Here is a 19,771-nt window from a genome sequence, read left to right as displayed (position 1 = left end):
CAAACTATAAGTAAGATATAATCTTCTTGCGGCATGTGCTTTACCCGCCCTCCACTCCCTTGTATAACCCCAATTTCTGGAAATCGGTTACAAGTATGCTAAGTTCCGCAGTTCCAAGGACTTCAAGACAATATTCAAGTCAACTGAAGGCTTCTTAAATTCGTAAATGCCCACATAATTCTCCTATAAGGACATGACGACTACACAGAGAAGTCTCCATTTTCACACTTGTATGTTTGTTTTTGTGGTTTCCCTTTTACCTGAGCCATTAGTAAGCTTTTCGAACCCGAATACTAATACTTAACACCATGTAACACGAGACACGACCCAAATGCCTTAAATTACAAAACACGTATTCCTATCAATATCCTAAACGATTCCTACATATAGTCCGTGATCTGTCTATATTTAGCTTCATATAGCACTCGTATTTCTCCAATCAGGTTAGAATTACACCACTGCATGCCTTAAAAAGCTTTCATCTGCATTAACTAAGTGGTAACCAATTACACACTGAATTGGGAATAATGAATAAATATAAAAAACTCGGTGTGAATAAGGAATAAGTATTAAAATGTATGTGAAAATATTTGAATCGGGAATAAGTAACTGGTTACTTATTCCTTATTGAATCGAGAATGAGGAATAAGTAACCAACTTGATTTCGCTGTTTTCCCTTAAAGGAAATTCCATACTTCAAAGTTGTTATTAAATTAATCGTCGTTAAATCCTACGCTGTTTTATCAGTTGTCACAATTATTGCCATTTCCTATAAACAAGATATCAACCAGACTTGGATTATCACATGTTCGCTTAATCCAGGTACTCTAAGGCGAACTAAAAAAAAAATTAATTTCTATTCTCACTGAGACATCTCGCCTGTCAGACTGGTTGGGATGTATATGTTTTTATTTCGAGTCTACATTCCCCAGAATGTTTCTATATTTTTTGTGTTATTAAAATTGTTTACTGTGTATTTTAACATTGATATTAATGTGTGTGCTTGAGAATTGTTTTAAAGCAGTAAACCAATTCTTTACACATAATTGATATAAAATTCATACAAGATCCACTTTTCTCAATTGAAATTCTGAATTTATTTAAAAATAAGTTCTCTTAAAGATCAATGCAATTAGGTCGACGATCAAAGATGTTGAATTGCATTTTGCATACCTGGTGAACAAGCTGATTAAGAACAGAGTGTGTCACTTAACATGGATGAGTTGTCTCGCCACGCGTTGTTTACGGCATGTGCTTGATCTCTTAATGTTTACAAATTAGATGAAACTTATGGTAAAAAACATTTGATCATTCATGACATATTTTTTTTTAAATCACTTGTTCAAAAATCTGCGATTGGGAGGGGGATGGACAAGTCCAGTGGTTGACCAAGATTAACATCAAACGTTTATTTTATTTAGAGGGGGCCACAAAATTAGCAGCAGGTAGGGTGAACAGCCCACTTATTAGGACAGTCCATTCACGAAAATAAAGCTTCCTACGAAAATGAAAAATACAAGGTCAATAACGCCTAACCGAAGCCTCTAATCGACCGAGATTTCTCTAATTGGGTTATTTTATTTTTGACGCTTTTTTGTGTGTTTGTTTACCCACCCGGACACTCATTGTTGGTCGTCACCCTCCCTGCTGCTGTAGTGTGTGTGTGTGTGTGTGTGTAATTAAATCATTATTATATCGATAATGGAATCTCACACAGCTAGATTAGCTCGAGAGCCACTAGAGGCAATTAAGAAACATCTCCCCGTCCGTGATTCTGTCAAGCAACAACTACAAGAGCGTCAGGAGTCTAGGGTGCAATTTACAGAGGGTGTAAAACAGTTATTTGAACCGGTTACGAAGGCTACCAAATGTCTTCTTCCCAAGTTGGAGCAAACCGCTAAAGCAACTAGAAAAATAGCAGAAAGAACTAAAAAAAACAAAAGATTATACGAGAACTTCCTGGTGAAATAGCTGCTGCTCAACCGATGCAAGAAATACTTGAAGGTATTGACCAAGCTCGTGCTGAAATAGGCGATATAAAAGATCGTATACCAAAACCAGAACACGCAAATGATAGAACTGAAGTGAATGATACATTTACCGAAACTAGTATTGCCTTCATAAAAAATAAAAATTTACAGCGTGGAAGAATTATCTTCGTTTGCCGTGTGCAGTTTTGATCAAAGAGAGAGTTTTGAAACCCGAGTACGTGAATGATACTGTAAGTCGTGATAACTGGTACAAATGGATATTTTGCTCACACTACGGAGTTGATCAGGCCCGAAGTTGTGATACAAAATATATTGCATTTATCCATGGAAGGGATAACTAGTTTACACGGTTACAACAACCACTGCCAGTATTATAACAACCAGGCAAAAAATCTGGAAAAGATCTTGCTACTTGCAGTGTAAAAAGAACACCAAAATAACATCCGTTACCCGATAAACTTTATCCCAATAACATACTTGCTGATGTTGAACGACTAGAAAATCTGATTGCCGGTAAACGAGACGGTAATAATTACCCGCATAAATCATTAATGAAGCAGCTGATATTTGTCAACGATTATTTATATTCGGTATCATGGACATTAATGTTTATCGGTCTCTCAACTATGAAATCGTTGATGATTATCACAGTGATTGAGGGTATGCGATTAGATCAGTGACAAGAAAATAAGATGATCATACATAATGCTCAATATCGACCGATCATGATCAGGGTGATAAATTCAAGATTACCTACGTATAAAGCGATCTACGGTGATGTTGTTCAGGGTCTATTCAGAAGGATAGCCCCAAAAGCAATACCGATTGCAAAACAATTATCAATGAAAGTTAATGACGTTGTTCGTGATAAAGATATTGGTGATGTTGCTAGTAAAGCATTCTCAGCAATCAAGGATAGACTAGCACGATTAATACGACGAAAACCTCAGCCAGTAAAATTTATAAATTACGGAGAAATATGTATAAATATGACAATGATATACCATTCATCGACGACAATTTATTAAATCACTTTCGGACTATATTAAACCCGAGTACGCATCTGTATATGATGACCTACGAAATTTATTTTCCAGAATCACACAATACTACAATAACGACGTAAAACAACAGATTATTGAAAGATACAACATCCAAATCGGGTTATATCTGATCTTAAGTATATTAGCTAAACTATCGTTGTAATCACTACGGTGATGATTAATTCGTTGATCATCATACAAAACCCCGTACAACAACCCTTAAACAGTTATTTCTTAATCATTATAATATAACTGAAACAGAATTACTAACATTCATATTGCCAGGATTTAACAGCGAAGAACTAAAGAAAACTTTTAATGATATTATTGATGAAAACTTTCCTAAAATCATTGCCGCATGGAGAAAAATAGCCCCACCAGCAACTATTCTCAGACATAACAATGATCCATATAGTGAAAGCAGGCCTATTTCACCAGGAATTGTTAATATCACATCAACGATCGCAGTCAGTATTTTATGTAATGCAATTGATGGCAGCTATCAAGTAGATCTTGAAAAATCCAGTCAGGCCCAGCAAGGATATATTATATATACATTTACACCTCAAGCACCCCCTGGATTTCGTATTGTATTAGAAACCGTTAATCAGGTTTATCTACGATGTTATAATCCGCTATTATCAAGAATACATTTCAAGCCTACTGACTAAACCGGACACTTGCTAGATTTGAAAATTCTAAATATAAATCTGTACGTAAGATCGTAAAGATATTTTCGTGGATCTTCATCTTCGTGATTTATTTTCGATCCTAATTCCAAATCAAGGGAAATAAAATATAACAGACTTTTTTAAATACTGATTCTCGTCCAGATTTCAGGTAAATGATACTCAAAATAACGAAATTCGTTTACATTTTATAATTTAATGGGGGTAAATGCTGCTCAAAATTGTAAAATTCAGATTTTTTAATTTGATGGGGTAAATGATACTCAAAATTGTAAAAATCAGACTGAAAACAGAAAAAAGTACAATTTCATAAATATATTATAACAGAATTTTTTTTTACTGATCCACAGTCAGATTTCAGGTAAATGGTACTCAAAATTGTGAAAATCATTCAGATTTGATAATTTGATGAGGTAAGTGGTGCTCAAAATTGTGAAAATCCCACTGAAAACAGTAAATGACATAATAAATATTATTATCAGAATAAAAATATATATTATAATTAGAATGAACATTATTGTAGGAGTAAAAATAAATATTATAATCTGAATAAATATTATTATAAGAATACAAATTATAATCTGATTAAATATTACTATCAGAATAAATATTATAATCTGAATATCAGAATAAATATTATAATCTGAATAAATATTGTTACAAGAATATAAATCTTATTCTTCACTGATTATCGAATTTGCTGGGGTAAATGGTACTCAGTTGGGGTCATCGATCACATTTCATAATTTGTTGGGGTAAATGTACTCAAAATAATAATTATAGGATTGATTTCATAATTTGTGGGGTAAATGTTACTCAAAATAATAAACTCCTACTGAAAACAGAAAATTACATAATAATTTCACAAAATAACAAAAATAAATCTCAATAAGAATAAATATTATTATGATAATAAAAAATACTATAAGTATAACTATTATAATCTGAATAAATATTACTATCAGAATACAAATAAATATTATAGTCTGAATAAATATTTCTTTTACTATAGTCAGAAATGAATTATTCTGTTTAGCTGTTACCAGTCACTAGTAACAGTACTTTCACAATCACCAGTGACTTTCACTGTTTTATTTTAACTTTTACAATGGATCTTTTCACGATCTGACAAAATCTTTCTCAACTGCCATACGTGCATATTCACAATCTTTTTTGTTTCGTATTCGTGAGATAATTCTGATCTAATTTTTTCAGTCGTGCGTGAGAAACGAATTCTTCAACTTCTGTTTCTTTGATTGTCGCCAAGGACTGTAACATATATTGCTTGTCAGCGTAATGAATCGGTATTATGCTGGTAATGTATATCTAACTTCAAATTTTCGTTGTTGTAATGATTCAATATCACAATTCATTTTTTCAGGATTAAGTTGATCATGAACTTTTATATCGTCGTGTTGTAATTTTTAAATTGCAGAAATAATAGCATTAATATTTTCGAAATTCACTACATAATAAATATATATTTAAAATAATAAAAAATATTTACACACCAGTAACTTAATTTTATAGTCAGCACTACCCTCATGAGAACTCCAAAAATACCAAATTATATTCTAGAAAGTCCAGAGCGCGATACTAAATATTTACGGTATATATAATCTTAGATCTAAGGACGGCACAACCCCAATATGAACCCCTAGATTGTGTACCGACATTCTAGCCAGTCCAGAGGGTACATAAATACAGTGTGTGTATATAAATATATTTCACAGTACCACCATATTTGCTCTTGTGACTCTTTGTAATAGCTCGTAAATTACCCAAGGAATTATATTTCGGATATGAATTAATATGATCGATCACGAAACCCTTTTCGATAAGTCCATGAAAACATTCATAGCTGAATTTATGAGAAAGATTCATTTTATTTCCAACCCCCGCATTGAACATGAGATAACCAGTATTAATGGCATTACCGACTGTTTTTTTAGTCGACAGTTCCTGATTACATACATATATGTGTGTATATATATAGTTTGAGAGATTATCTACAATCTAACCTTCTAAAGCAGATTCGATCTTGACAGAAGAACCCCTCGCATACCGAGTCGAGCTCTGGTTGATCCTACGAAAACTCTGATCAAAAAGTATTCATGACGTCAAAGGAGGAATTTCGCGGCGATTGTGAAGCTCATGTGTGCTCAACAGACAGAATCATGCGCAACACCTTAGGTGTTATCGATGCTACAATGAATGACCAACGAGCGGCGACGATTATTAATTATCCCGATAATCAAAGGTACTTTTTAGCGTCAAGTGTTCGGTTACACCACGGCGTTGGAAACATTGTTGTAAATATTGTTACGTTATATAAAAACTCCAAAGCAGGAATATTGACTGGTATTGACAAACCGTATTATAAACAAGCGTATCTTGTGACCGCAGTTATTTATGCAATATATCCCTTGAATGATAAATTGGTGTTGATTATCTCAAACTAATGAAATTTTCGACAAAAAATTGTTTAGCCGAACCAGTAATGGAACATGTTACAAATGCAACACGTGGAAATAAATTAACAGGTCTACAACGTGAAAAAATGAACAAATGGGTTGAATCAGTCAAAGATAAAGGATCTACAATAAATGATGTTGCTAAGTTAGAAAAAATACTAAAATTCCCAATAATGGTAAAAATAATAACAGGAGAAGTATTATAGGAGCCAAAATATTTATCGAAAGGAGCCCCGATAAATATCATTGATCACAATGCGCATGCTTGGACTTCTGCTATAGAAATATTTCCAAGAAATCGAACCGTTAGATTTTACCAAGGAGATATATTTGATTTTATTAACGAAAAAGTAATAATGATCCTGTATCAGTATGGTTATTTCAGAGTTTTGAAGAAAATCATTAAACTAATTAAAGCTGATGAAAGTATCTGTATCGAAGAAAATAAATTTGATCAGTTTGTAAGACCTAATGGTGAGATTTGTCGAACAGAATTTCTTCATACAAATATGAGAGATGTTGCGTTGAAATACACAAACGATCATGAAAAGTTGCTCAGTAATTATTTTACGATTCGCGGCTCATTTTGCTAGAGAGAAAAATTCATGGAAACCAACTCGGTTTTATTTTCTCGATAATATACTATCAAGTTGTGTCGAATACGGGCACGGTGGATTATGGAACACCAGATACGATTATCAGGATTGTGAAGTGTCGAATTTTGAATTACAGAAAATTTTATGGTTGAATGCATTGAACATTAAAATTCTCTCGCATTTAAGCCAGAAAAGTCCTTCTGAAGGGTCACTTTGACCTTTCTTCGTCCATCTTCCCCCATGTCAGTGTAAACTTCAAAGGGACAGCATTCCGGCTCAGTATCTTAACACGGTCCTTAGAAAGTAAACATTTGAACTACCAGCCCTAACCGCTTGGTAGGAACCTATGTCCACTTATCATTTTTTTCAAAGGGAAATTGTCACGCACTGTCGTTCACAGATTATGAGCTGTCTAAACCTGATGAAAGGAATTATTTCTTTGGGGAAAAATTAGGGACCGCTGCCTACGGTTGGGCAGAATAAATTAGGGCGCACACTTCAGAGCAATCAGACTTTAAAGTGATGACTCTAGTCGAAATTCTTTAGTCTGAAAATTTCCTAGAAGAGGAAACTTAGTCTCGACTCCATAAGAAGCATAAAAAGATTAGTGCTTTCCTCGTGAAAAACGAAAGACATGTTTAGTGCTAGGACGCACAAGTTCTGAAAGAGAACACCAATAAGGAACAGCTTTCTGAAGAGAAAGACGAGACATTCTGGAGACAGGTGTCCGGGAAAAAGAAAGAAGGACGATGTCAGAATAAAAGGACCAGGAAGTCCATGAAGGGGCAAAGCACAGAGCTCAGGAAAGATGAACTAGGAGACGATGTTATACTGCAAAGGGGGAGGAAGGTGATACAATTAATCGTGGACATTGCGCTCTTTTCACCTCTCGTTATGATGATGAAATAAATCCAAATTAGACACACCTTTTAAATTCGATTGATGTAATCTAACTTGAATTGGAATCGCCATTATTAATTTGTTATGATTAAATTTATTATTTTCTAGTCAAAAGGGAGCTCGTATTGCTTTATTTCTTCACAGTATTCTCGCTCAGTTCTCTATTGAAATTCCATTCTTCTTCCACTCCCACCGGGCTATAATATCGAGGGAGGTTATCCTCTAAATAACGCCAGCCAAACCCAATAAACCACCCCTCTTACTTGGAGGGCAACATTACAAAGTGGGGGCTCGTTCGGGATTATTTTGAACGTTGTGAGCGACAGAGGCTGAGTAGGTTATTGGATAGAAATTAGAGTACATAGCAGTGATAAATTTGGGTATTGTTAAGCAAGAAATTACGAGAGTGAATCGAGTCAATATCTATGCATTATGTAGTTAGTGCATGCCATTATTTGATATTTCTTTAATGTATGTTATGACCTTGTAAGAAATGAAGATTCCGTACCTGAAGTGTTGTGATAGCGATGAAACCTCGACTTCTCCCATATATAATTTGCTACCTGGTGAATTAAGGAGACTTCAGGAGGAAGTTTCTACCCTTAACATGATACGCGGTATGCAAAGGAGGTGTCCGTGCGGAACTTGCCAGACGGTGAGATAGAGTTCGTGCTGAAACGGGGTATCTTGTATCGATACGCCCGGAAGGGAGCCGAGATGTATAAGTAAGTGATTGTACCTCGATCCAAGAGAGAAGAAATGCTTAGGCTAGCACATGAGAGTTTACTTGGTAGTCACATGAGCGTGGCAAAGACGTGAGATAGGTTAGTGAGGGAGTTCTACTGGCCAGGTGTGTATGGGGATGTAAGGAGGTTTTGTCTGTCGTGCGACAAGTGTCAGCGGGTGGCACCTAAGACCTCACATCACCCAGTGCCACTAGGAACCACACCTCTGATTGATGAACCTTTCTCGAGGGTGGAGATGAACTTGATTGGTCCGATAATGCCTGTGTCGGAAAGTGGTATTCGTTATGTGTTAACGATTGTCGATTATGCTACCCGATACCCGGAGGCCGATGCGTTGAAGAACATTGATTTAGTTACGGTGGCTGAGGCTTTGTTAGGAGTTTGTTCCAGAGTTGGTGTACCTGAAAAGATACTAACCGACTAAGGGACACAGTTTGTTAGCCAGGTGATGGAAGAAGTGAACCGGTTACTTTCCATTAGGCACCTGACTACTACCCCGTATCACCCGCAGTGCAATGGTCTAGCAGAGCGTTTCAATGGGACGTTGAAGCAAGCTCTGAAGAAGTTGTGCGAAGGTCGACCCAAGGACTGGGATCGATACCTTTCCGCGATACTTTTCGCTTACCGCGAAGTACCCCAAGCTAGTCTCGAATTCTCACCTTTTGAACTAATTTATGGGAGAACAGTGAGAGGACCCATTTCTGTATTGAAACAGTTGTGGACTGATGAAAAGGCATCCGAGGAAGTACGAACAACGTATCAGTATGTTGTCGATCTCCGTAACAAGCTGGAGGGAGTTTGCAGCTTGACCCAGAAGAACCTATGTGACGCATGGAGATGTCAAACCAGGTACTACAACAAGAAGGAGAAGGAACGGAAGTTTGAAGTGAGTGATAAGGTGTTGTTGTTGTTACCATTGGTGCACAACAAACTCCAAATATCCTGCAGGGGACAGTTCGTTGTAACGAAAAAGAAGGGTAGATATAACTACCGTATCCGGGTAGGAGATAAAGAGAAGTTGTACCACGTTAAACTTCTTAAACGCTATCGTGAAAGGGAGACACCCACTGAGTTCGTGGTTGATACAGTTGTGACTGAAGAACCCGACGACAACGGAGGAGTGGAAGATGTACTTACTATTTGTCCTTTGACGAGGGTTGAAACTTATGTCGACGTTGTCCTTGACGTAACGTTAACGTCAGAACAACGTGAAGAGGTGGAGGAGATAGTCTACGACTACTCAAGTGTCGTGACAGAAAGACCAGGCATGACTGATTTGGAAGAGTTCAGTTTGAAACTGCTGAATGAAACGCATGTGAAACTGAAACCCTATCCACTACCTCATGCGAAGTTAAAAACTGTACGGGACGAAATTAGAGCTATGCTTGACTTAAGGGTCATTGAACCAGCCTAATATGCTTATAGTTCACCGGTTGTTTTGGTCCAGAAGAAGGATGGTGATCACCGCTTTTGTGTCAACTATCGGACATTAAACAGGATCACAGAATATCAGGTCGAAATGTTACCGGATCCTGAGTCCATATTTACAGGAGTAACCAACACCAAATATTTCTCTAAAATAGACTTGTCGAAAGGATATTGGCAGATTCCAATTCGTAGGGAAGACCGTCCAAAACTTACCTTTGCAACACCAGATGGGACATTCCAATGAGTAGTCATGTCGTTCGGGGTCCAGATTGCACCCAGCATTTTCACTCGAATGATGAGGAAACTGATAGAATCTTTAAGAGGGACCGGAATTCAAATTTCATAGACGATTTGTTATTGGCAACACCCATTTGGGAAGAACGCGTGGTCTTCTGAGAAAAGTTCTGAAACGACTTAGAAAGACAGGGCTCGCTGCCCGACCATCTAAATGTCACATAGGATTTCGGAGACTGACTTATGTAGGACACACACTAAGTGAAGATACATTAACACCAGACAGTACTAAAGTCGATCAACTTCGGAACGCCGCACGTCCAACTACGAAGACAGAGGTGCGATCTGTTTTTTTTTTAGGACTTGTAAGTTATTATCGTAAGTATGTCGCAAACTTCAGCGCCATTGCTAGTCCGTTGACTAACTTGACACGGAAGAAGGCTCCGACGAAGGTTATTTGGACAGACGCTTGTGAGAGAGCATTTCAGACGTTGAATGATAGGTTGAAGTTAGACGCCGTAGTGAGACAACAAACTACGACGTAACAAAGGACTTTGTCTTACGTACCGACGCTTCTGACAGGGGTCTTGGTGCAGTTTTACTGCAGGAACATGATGGGAACTTATTTCCGGTTTCTTATGGTAGCAGGAAGTTATCGCCAGCAGAGAGTAATTATTCTGTTACCGAAAGGGAATACCTAGCGATCATCTTTGGAATCTCTAAATTCCAGCGCTATCTGTATGGGCGAAAGTTTATTATGGAAACTGACCACCAACCACTTGCTTATTTGGCCCAAGCTAAATTGACAAATGGACGTTTAATGAGATGGTCATTATTTCTCCAGCAATATCAAGTTCAATTGCGTTACATTAAGGGAAGCGCCAAAAGTAGGAGCAGATTGTCTGAGTGGACTAATTGGTTCTGAGGTGAAGTGGTCACTTCAGGACATGTAAACAATAACTGAAATACAGCGTCAACATTCGGAGAGCGAAATCCCTGATTTTACATTTAAAGAGGGGCCTATGTGAATTGTCGAATTTGGAATTACAGAAAATGTTAAGGCTGAATGCATTGAGCATTAAAATTCTCTCACATTTAAGCCAGAAAAGTCTTTGTGAAGAGTCACTTCGACCTTTCTTCTTTCATCTCCCCCAAGTTAGTGTAAACTTCAAAGGGACAGCATTCCGGCTCAGTGAAATTGACCAGGGTATCTTAACACTGTCTTTAGAAAGTAAACATTTGAGCTACCAACCCTAACCGCTTGGTAGGAACCTATGTCCACTTATCATATTTTCAAAGGGAAATTGTCACGCACTATCGTTCACAGATTCCGAGCTGTCTAAACCTGATGAAAGGAATTATTTCTTTGGAAAAAATTAGGGATCGTTACCTACGATTGGGCAGAATAAATTAGGGCGTACACTTTAGCGCAAAAAGTGATGACTCTAATCGAAATTCCTTAGTCTGAAAATTTCCTAGAAGAGGAAGCTTAGTCTTGACTCTGTGAGAAGCATAAAGAGATTAGTGCTTTCCTCGTGAAACAAGCAAGGGACCAGGTGTTCGTCGTGTAAAACGAAAGACATGTTTAGTGCTAGGACGCACAAGTTCTGAAAGAGAACACCAATAAGGAGCAGCTTTCTGAAGAGAAAGACGAGACATTCTGGAGACAGGTGTCCGGGGAAAGAAAGAAGGACGATGTCAGAATAAAGGGACCAGGAAATCCATGAAGGGGCAAAACATAGAGCTCAGGAAAGATGAACTAGGAGACGATGTTATACGGCAAAGGGGGAGGAAGGTGATACAATTAATTGTGGATATTGCGCTCTTTCCACCTCTCGTTGTGATGATGAAATAAATCCAAATTAGACACGCCTATTAAATTCGATTGATGTAATCTAACTTGAATTGGAATCGACGTTATTAATTTGTTCTGATTAAATTTGTTATTTTCTTGTCAATATGGGGCTGGTATTGCTTTATTTCTTCCCAGTATTCTCTCTCAGTTCTCTATTGAAATTCGATTCTTCTTTCACTCCCACCGGGCTATAATATCGAGGGAGGTTATCCTCTAGATAACGCCAGCCAAACCCAGTAAACCACCCCTCTTACTTGGAGGGCGACGTTACAAGGATGTTATCTCGTTTGATATGTTTATATGTTATTCCGGAAGTTTTCTTGGAATGGAAGGGTGTTCTGCATATTTTAAGAGATTTAGACATCCAACACACGAGATAACCAGAGAATCAATAAATGGACATCTACCAGATTTTGATATAACGGGATTTGCACGAATTACTTCGTTAGGTTTGCCGAAGGTCTTCATCCGATTTGTTATCTCTGGTTTGATAAACACTTTTCAGAAAAAAAAAATGTGAGCACCAGTAGTTTTATTACGATATATGTTTTGATGTAAAATACTAATATCATGAACAATAAGTGAGGAAATAATATCATATTGTCCACATAAACAAATCTGGCTACCGGAAGAGAAAAAATATAGAATATTTTTTTTTTTTTTTTTTTTTTTTTTTTATATTTATTGATTGTATTCAGATGATTTATTCTTATATCATGTAATCTTCCATGGAAGGAAATAAAGATGATGATGATGATGATGATCGATTAGATATCGACGATGCCGAACTAGATTTTATAACTGCCGATACAACAAAGAAAAATGCATGTGTTAACCGAGAAATAGCTTACATGTCAGATGGAACTAAATTAGGTACAATTGTGAGTTACACTGATGTTGAATCACCTCAGTTTACTCATTTAAGGTCTTCAATGCTTGAGTACGTCTCGATAAACCTATTATCGATGGTGTACAGATTTCCTAAACTCGCTGTTAAAGTAGCGACGGATTCATTTTATACTGACAAGAAACATATAAATCGTTTGAAACAATTAAATATTGCACTGAATCATCAAGGGGCGGATGGAGAATCAAACGAGAACAATTACACAGCTATGTTGAAACAGCCGATGTCTTGTGTAAAAATACGTAACTCAAAAATAATCAGATGTCAGCGTCATCAGCACCATCGATAAATGATCATGTGACCAGACATTAAGATTGTTTATCTTAACGGACCGGGAGGTTCTTGTAAAACAACACGTGTGATCGAATTATATCGTGGACTTGATATAATTGTGTTAACTCCTACACATAGACTCGCCAGAGAAATGAACAAACGAGGAGTTAAATCTCCTACTTATGACAGCTTCTTCCGATGGAAGGGAGATACATGGACTCCTGAACGAATGAGTAAAAAATATATTCCAAAGATTATTATCTTTGATGAAATATGTACAGTGTCACTGGATACATTTAAATATTTCTTGATTGGTTGTTGACACAAAGTACTCCTGTTATTATGTGTGGCGATCATGGTCAACCACCGCCTTTTGTTGGATTGTCTCCGCATGAATGGCTAAAAAAGTTCGTAGATTATTATAAGGAGATAACTGATGATGATAGAGCGCTTGATCCAGAATTAAGAAAGCTTAAGAAATTAATCAGGCTACAACCAAATAAAGTGCAGTGTGAAATAATGCGTGAGATAATTTCAGAAACTCCTATGAACAATTTTTGGAATTTATGGAGACCAGATGATTTGACAGTTGCAAGAAGAAAGAAATCGTGATACAATTCAACAACAATTATTTCTGTTACATAAAGTAAAACTTTCCAATCTACCCGTATCAGTGTGTTGTCGCCCAGCAGATACTCGACTGCAAAATATCGACGTTAATATTCCAGAGTGTGGTAGTAAACAAAATCTTGTGTTAAATGTTTTAGTTCCTATACATGTTGTTGGGAGGGCGTTAGTGACGGACAAAAGTCATGGACACTAAGATATGCTATAACGATTCATTCGTCACAAGCATTAACTATTTCGGATACTAATATTTGGATTGTTGATGATCGTATTGAATGGTCAAATTTAGTTTATCTCGAAGTGTCTCGAGTCAGAGGGTTATCATAGACTGCGGAGGGTTATCATAGACTTCACAGAAAATAATAATCAAACTACTGGCGACACCAAAGGTTTTGGCGATGATGTAGTAAGAAAAAACTATTATAAACAGTGTGTCAAAAAAAAAAAACGACTTTGATCTCGACGCTGAATTTATCATGACATTGAAATAACAGAATAATCTTTGTGCGAGCTGTAACACTAATATTGTGGCAGTATTCAAATAGTAATCCAAGATAGTTTACCGTAGATAGTATTATTAGTAGTCTTGGTCCCACACTCGAAAATGTGATGCTGACCTGTCTTTAATGTAATTGACGTCGATGCGCTGTTTCAAAAAAGTGAACACGGTGGTAATTGTGTGTCTTCAGGAATTATTTGTAAATTGTTCACGTACAAATCCACGCTGAGGAGCAGTTGAATTTATTCTGTATATTGCAGGTCTACCCGTGGATCTTACCACGCTGGAAATATTACGTGTCGTCACGCTCCAAATTAGGATCAGCTGATCTTTTTTACCCCTTCAAGTTCACCAGGTGCATATAAATATCTCACAGTCACGTTACCTAGTACTGCTTGTTTTGAGGAGTCATATCGTTGTATTGGTACATATTTTTGCGATCGCATTGGTAGGTTTCATAGAAATTGCACGAGTAATTTCATTATTTAACGCAGCTATCACACTTGGAAGTTTTGAAACCCATTCACGAGATCTCTTTTCCCCGGAAAATATGCGTACTGAACTTCTTTAGGTGGTTGTAGCTAAATTTGCAATATTGCCTGTCGTGCTAAGCAATTTACAGCAACAGAACGTTTGATATTTGTTGCATCAGCGAGTTTACTAATCGCTGCTCTACCCTTTCAACTTCCCCTTGGACTATAATAAATCGATTCCATAGTAATAATAATAATAATCAGCCGACTAATTAACGGTCCGTATCACTAGTTTACCTTTCATCGCAGATTTTACCAGGAAGCTAGCAAGTGTTTGTCTGAAAGATTTATTTGTTTATGGAATTTCACGAGTGAATCAATTTTACATGTGCAATATGTCGTTGTTGTAAATCTTTATTATTTTCATACGCTACATCATAAACGTGGCACGCTTGATCAATCGCTTTTAATGGATACTCTCCAGGTCTTGGTTGATCTTGCTCGTCAATCGGATATCAAACCGGGTTCCAGGGCCATAATAATTCTATAAAGGAAGATGTTTTTCTCCTGGGTATTTAGTCCCTGGAGCCCCTGGTAATTTTCCTAATGAAGCAGCGATATCGCCACCCGTTTTTCTTGACTTGTCAAGAAAGTTAAATTTATGTTTGCTTGTACATATAACTGTTTAGACTGTATAGGTGTCATACACATTGTAATAAATAACTTAAACAGTTATCTATAATTCTAAATAAAATATTTCTGATAGACCCATCTGTCCGTTGAACTCTAAGCATCTTAGAATATATAACAAAAGTGGTCGAATTTTGTACAAACATAATTTCAATTAGTGAGGAGATATCCAGATTTCAACAAAAATGTTGCAGTTATTTCAACATTCTATATATGAATGACTCCGAATTAGCCTTCGTGCCAAGTATAGATATAGAGGCTTGTACCTTTGATTCTGATTCGGCTGGGTATAACTCTCTGACCCTGTATCATCATTTAGGCCAGGTATAGATACAGAGGCTTGTATCTCCATGACCCTGTGTCAGCCTTTGGGCCAGGTATAGATACAGAAACTTGTATCTCCCTGACCTTGTATCATCCATTAGGCCAGGTATAGAAACAGAGACTTGTACCTCTCTGATACTGTATCAGTCTTTAGGCCAGATATATATATATATATACAGGGACTTGCACCTTTCTCACCCTGTGTCAGCCTTTAGGCCAGTTATAGATACAGAAACTTGTATCTCCCTGACCTTGTATCATCCTTTAGGCCAGGTATAGAAACAGAGACTTGTACCTTTCTGATAATGTATCAGTCTTTAGGTGAGATATATATATATATATATATATATATATATATATATATATATATATATATATATATATATATATATATATATATATATATATATATAAACTATATATAGAACTCTGACTATGCAAATATATGGATAAAAATTTACACAACTTTGCTTTTAAATAAGTGGTTTTTGGATATTAAGAAAAGGAAGCACACAGCCCCACCTTTGCTATCATAAATCTTCATGACCTCAGTCTTGGAGGATTTGATTTTGGCGGCGTTTAGGCTGAATTCTTTGCATGTCCCCGGACTTTGGATGGACTTAATTTTGAATCAATAGCACTGACACAAATTCACAACGTCTTTAATGCTTCCCAAAATAATGTGAAAAGTGGGTAAAGACATATTACATGGAGAATCGAAAATCGTTCTTGTAGCTTGACTGGATGATCCGTAATTGCACATCCATTCAGTATGCTTTAGTTCAAAAGACTAGTCATAGGCAGAATGGCCACACCATGCAAGCAAAAAAGGGAAGCAAATTCAAATAACACATTACAAAATTTATGGTAAAATGGTGTTGAAATTCTGGAGAAAATGGATCAATTTTCAGTATTTTCTAAAACAAATATGATTACTTAATGATTAAATTCTAATAAATAATTAAATGGTGCCATAAGTACAAGCGTATATAATCAGTCTAATAATTTTAATGTCATCTCCAACTATCTTCAACATTTTAAATCGCGTGTGGAAACATAACGGGAAACATCAATTGTCTTGGTATTTAATGACTAGGAGTATCGACACAAACAATTAGGAAGGTTTAAAGTCTGTCAATTCATTTTAGAATCGCTTTTTCAAACACACGATTATACGGCATGACGTTATCCTACCTGTCAGACGCTTTCTTCATTTAGCAAATAAGGGCAGAATTTCTTATACATTCGGACTATTTTTTTCTTCCATCAGTTTAATTTAGAATGTCTTTAAAATTTCATGTTAAATGTCCATTTCATTACATGAAAGCTGTACAGTCTTACAGAACAGCCGTTCATAGTTGTTAAGGTACGCGAAGTAAAACTGGTGAAGGAACTAGTGGTTTTCATGTTCCTACTAAGGCGTTTTGTTTTGTTAGCTGTGTACAAAACAATATTATCAATCGGACCCTTCCATCGAATATATAGAAGGTACCGTTTTGGGTGTAGAATTAAAGAGATAACATGGGTGAGATGTAATTATAGACCTTGAGTTAGTGTGTTAAAAGTAAATCAGCACATACGTGGATAGAGAGTATGGATATATATTGACACAAGGGACCTTATTAATTCATACTATGTGAGAAGTTTTCGTTCTCAGCTGGTTATGCCGTCCAAGATAGTATCAAGGTTACGTCAATATGACTGGAGACGTATCAAAACAAAAAATACAATTTTTATTAATTGTTTTAATCATATTTTTATAGTTTATAAAAAATATTTAGCAAAAACGCACGTTGCATCTTGATAAAGCGTACAAAACAAATACTTTCTTTATTTCTTTCATTCTTTCTCTCTTTCTTTCTTTCGGCATATAATTATTCGCTTACAGGTACTAGAATTTATGATCCTCAATCCGTAGGAAACCTACCCTGTCCAGTCAATACTGTGCACACAAGACCGTTATTAGTATTCACTTTATTAGCCTTTAGAACTTAACAAATCCGTAACATGTAATAGTTACAATATTTTTACGTCAGAGGTGGTTTTTAATATTCAGTACACTTTTATATTAAATCGATGGATCAGAACTTTCATAGCATTGACTTTCCAAACTCGGTAAATATAGGCTTAAATTATTTGAAAGCATCCGCGTCCGCTATTTTGTGTTGGATTTTCTGACCACTTTAGGTTAAAACGCAACATGGTGAATTGTCAACAAAGAGAGAACAACGCAATTTTAAGTCCCTTTTACTTTTTATTTATACAAAACGCTATTAGTATTGTTGATCAATACGACTTTTGAGATTTGTGCTTGGTAAAATGAATATATTAACATAAAAGCACTAACATATTTTTATACCCACTTAAGATGACGTAATCATTGATACGATGCCTTTATGACCACACATTATGTTAGTTATCATGGTAGTTTTCCGCCTCTTATTATGTCTGTATGATGTATGTACTGATTAGAATTTCTCCCTGCCTTCCGTACAAATTTATCAGCGGGGGAACTCTCAGATCGAAGGAGAGAAATACAGCGTTCTGGCCTCTCCTACGGAAGTGTCATTCCTTTGTGATACACGATTATATTGCTGGGGTGCGAGATGATACCACGTTCAATGTCAGGAAGTGCAGAACTCTAAAATGACTTTTTATTATATCAAACAACAGTATATAGAACTTTCATACGTGAAGTTATACATTTTAGATATAGAATTACGTATAAAATTATTATATTTATTCAAAATTTACCAACTTCATACATTTCTAGAATTTCTGTCTTTTAAAATATGATGTGTATATTTAAATATCAAACGAGCCAAAGATAGCCAAAATATACTTGAAATTTAGTAAGAATTCATTATTTCTAACTAATGCCGAAATCTTTAGTAGTAAAGACTAATTATTGACTGCTTAACATTAAAACCGTAACATCATGTTTTGTAACTTGAAGGGTACTTTATTTCCAAACATGAATTACTGTGGAGCATGAAATTGGTGGCAAAGTAGTTTTCAGTAATAATATAATACAACAATTACAAACGCGTATAGATTCCTTGTAAAAGTTTTAACACATCCTAAAACATTATACCTCACAACAGATATTATATTTAAAAAAACGAACTTCTCGCAAGAGAAAATTAAAAATACTTTCCACAATATCCGCCGACAAAAATCAAATGCACTGTGACACTAGAAAAAAGTCTTTAAAATATAATAAAACGTATTGGTCTCTTCCCGGTAAAGAAAGGCACAATTCTAAAATGCGCTGGTGCGACGGCTTATCCCAAGCATTCTAGGTCCCGTTTGTATAGAGCTTGTGGCACGGAACGTGCACCCATGCTCCAGGCGATCGCTTTTCCCAAGGATTCCGGGTCCCGTTTGTATAGAGCTTGTGGCATGGAATGTGTAACCTTGATCCCTGAAAGGCTACGGATTAAGTAAAGAAATCTCCCTTCTAATCTATGGTTGCGAGATTGTTGCATAGCGTCTTCTATTGCCCAACATCTCATTAAGCTCATGTCACGTGACTTCATGACATTCCAAGCACTAATATGTTTCAGCGTGTAGACATAAACGTGGAAGAATTTTCTAACAAGCGATTTTCTGCATATGTATTGTGTACTGTTAATTAACTCACTTGCATAGAATATAGGAGGGATCAGTATAATATATTTCTGCAATGTAAATAGTATCCAGCTACTTCACAGTCTGCAATGTAAAAAATATCCAACTACTTCACAGTCTGCAATGTAAAAAGTATCCAACTACTTCACAGTCCGCAATGTAAAAAGTATCCAACTACTTCACAGTCTGTTTTTATTCTAAATTATACAAGTGAATTTTAGCAATAAAAATTAGATTTTATGAAAAATCGTGGAAAATTCAATCGTAACATAATTGATTTTTCTAATTAAATCTCCTGACAAAAATGGTACTTTCGCACCTAACACGTGGTAATTGGTTCCACGATGCTTGTCAATGTGAAATAGATGCCAATGGGGTATCTTTACCCAGAG

The sequence above is a fragment of the Sinohyriopsis cumingii genome, chromosome 7, assembly GCF_028554795.1.
Source record: "Sinohyriopsis cumingii isolate HCF-2022 chromosome 7, ASM2855479v2, whole genome shotgun sequence".
Lineage (NCBI taxonomy): Eukaryota > Metazoa > Mollusca > Bivalvia > Unionida > Unionidae > Sinohyriopsis > Sinohyriopsis cumingii.
Note: the sequence above shows the minus strand (reverse complement) of the source record.